Source organism: Zonotrichia albicollis, chromosome 16, assembly GCF_047830755.1.
Source record: "Zonotrichia albicollis isolate bZonAlb1 chromosome 16, bZonAlb1.hap1, whole genome shotgun sequence".
Classification (NCBI taxonomy): Eukaryota; Metazoa; Chordata; class Aves; order Passeriformes; family Passerellidae; genus Zonotrichia; species Zonotrichia albicollis.
In genome coordinates, this window is record NC_133834.1 from 10747295 (window position 1) to 10749961 (window position 2667).

Consider the following 2667-nt stretch of genomic DNA (forward strand, 5'->3'; position numbering starts at 1 on the left):
TGACAGCTCAGGCCTGTGCTGCCTGTGGCCCTTGGAGGAAGGGGTTCATCCCTCTTTCCTTCCCAAGGATTGCATCCCACACTGATGCCTTAAGTTTTAGCATTTATATTTCTCCGATCCTGCACTGCTTTAGTGTGTAACTCTGAACTCCACAGAAAGCATTAGCAAGCTCTCTCCACATCTTGGTCAGACAAAACAATCCTTCCAAGCCTGAAAACCAAGGACAGCCTCGGCCTCAGGAACAAAAAGTATAAATAAAAGTGAATTGGGGGAGGAGAAGCAAACTGGGGGAATTTGACAACGTTACCTGAAGCAATAATTGGACAATTACCTCTGATATGCAAACAGACCAAACTTACATCTGTCTAAAAACCTCATGGCCCTCATCCATCCCAGGTGTAGCCCCTCTCAGAGGCTTCTGACTGCCCAAGGTGTATCTGTATCTGCCTTTAATAAACACCCACTTTTATTCTCTTATCCTTGGCTAGCCTCTGTTCTAGGTAGGCACTCCAAGGCACCAAGCAGAGCAATCACAGAGGTGCTGGCAGTGAAACTCCTGGGCAGTGCCATTTCCCACCCGAGCTTTGTTTTGCATGGCTATGAAAGAAGAAGTGCACTTACTTACATTAAAATGAATAAATAAACCCCAAAGAATCATTACCTTAATTTGAACTTCCTACTCACTTTACATTATTGCAACTTCAGCAAGTTCCTGTGCAACCACTGGGATTTTTGACCAGCTCCTCCTGCCTTCATGCCTGGTTTATCTGGAGGGTTACAAACATCAGGAGTGAGGTTGGTGAGCATTGGGCCAAAGCTCTCCTCAAACCCAGCCTTACCCTCCCAGCTGGAATGAATGCAGTAGGGCACCTGAATGCTCCCAAAAGGGCCAAGCCTTGGCAGGGTAAGGCATTTTTTTTACAGAAAAGCAAAGAGAAATTGTCTAAATGCAAAAAGCATCCGAGTCTGCACAGAGTATAAGAACAGCCAGGCTGAATGATGTGATTTGGTACCAGACAGCTACATCAGCAGGTATTATTCGGACCTCAATTTCATGTTCTTCTAAATGAAAGACGAATTTCTGGATGCTTTAAATTGCTGGGGGGAAAAAAATATAAATCTATGTTTATAGAGGTAAAATGTGCCATGTACAGGTAAATTATATCAGATAATAAAACAGCAAAAGACCAGACTCTGCTATAAAGAAAAACAATTTTTTTTTTCAGTAAGCAACTTGTTTTTTCTAAATAATGCATTAGCTGCTTTTCATTTTTCAAATTAGAGTTTATTATTTTCAACTTGCTATCACTCAGTACAGCTTGGATATTTAAAAATACTTTTAATCACGCACCTAAAAGACGTTGGCATGGTAAGAAGCTTAGCAGCAATAAAGGGAATGTAAGTGGAAAGGTAGAACAGATGAGAAGCAGCAGCAAGGCTTTTTATGATAGTAATCTAATTTTAAAATAGCTTCTCATTTCTATGCAAAAAGGCATTTGTGGAGTTGCTTCCCACACACCTGCAGGGCTGTGGAGCAGGAGCAGCTCTGGCTGAAGGACGGGGGAGCAGCCTGGGGGCCCCTGGGCTTCTTATCTGCAGGGTGTTGAGGAGCCATCGCTGATAAGAGAGTTTTCACAGGGAGAGGAGCGATGCTTATTCTGCCAAACTCAAGAGGAAAAGGTTGCTCAGACATAAATTAACAAACACAGAACGGAGGAGGCTGCAGGAGCCTGGGCTGCAGCATCACCCCCACCCCACAGCCCGGCACTCGCTGCCTTTGCTGCCTCTGTCAGGATTTCCCTCCTGTCCCACCCCAGCCCTCCTGCTCTGGGCCTGAACACCTGCACAGAGAGCCCTGGCCCCAGCTGGAGAGCCCTCACAGCCAAACAAATCCATGAGCGTCCTTAGAGCCTCTCTGCCTTGCTTCTGTGGCAGAGCCAGCCTTCGTCTGCAATGGCACCAGAATTATCATTGCATTACATTTTATATTTAATAATAATACATTACTTATTTACCTCATGTGAACTTGTTATTATTTTCTATCAAAAATTATTCAATAGTATGACTTAAGAATTCTCCTCTTAGATGAAAACCATAATTTTTTACAACTTTATTTTAACATTGCTGCAGCAATTGCTGAATGAATACATTGCAGTATAGCAGAAAGTAAAAATCATCAAGTGCAGTGGCACACCCCAACAACTTTTTTTTTCTTTAAGAACTGGAGAAAAAATGTCTTTAATAGTTTGGAATAAACCTTACAAAACTGGAAAAAATCCTTGGGATATAATTTTAGGAAGGGAGAATGATAACAAAACACATAGCTCACTTTGTTAAGGATCAGGGAAGTTTGCAATCTGAGAAACAGTCAAGTAACTATGACAAGTAGAAAATATTTGGTTTTTTTTTTCCAAGAAAACACCCACAGAGGTGACCTGTTTGTCAGATTGAGGGCTGTTCCCCACACTATAATGTGATTCTTTTCTCCAAAAGGACTGAAATCCTCCAGAGCAGTGCTTGTGTCCTGCTGTGCAGAATGGATCATTTTGACCACAGTAACCTTTTCATAAATGAAAGCACTCCACCATTCACAAAGGAATGTTTATGAGTGATGTGCTTCCTTCTACCATTTATTTCTAAAGGCTACAATGTAGTAAATTCCTTTCC

At 42.1% G+C, this 2667-nt stretch overlaps 1 long non-coding RNA gene across 1 annotated transcript; it reads right to left on the reverse strand.

The window, feature by feature from the left end:
* Positions 1-723: 723 nt before the first annotated feature.
* LOC141731064 (uncharacterized) lies at positions 724-1700 on the reverse strand. The gene is made up of 3 exons (XR_012582971.1): positions 1520-1700; positions 1046-1098; positions 724-767 (listed from the first exon to the last, which is right to left on the reverse strand). It is a non-coding gene; the product is annotated as an uncharacterized LOC141731064 (long non-coding RNA).
* Positions 1701-2667: the final 967 nt, after the last annotated feature.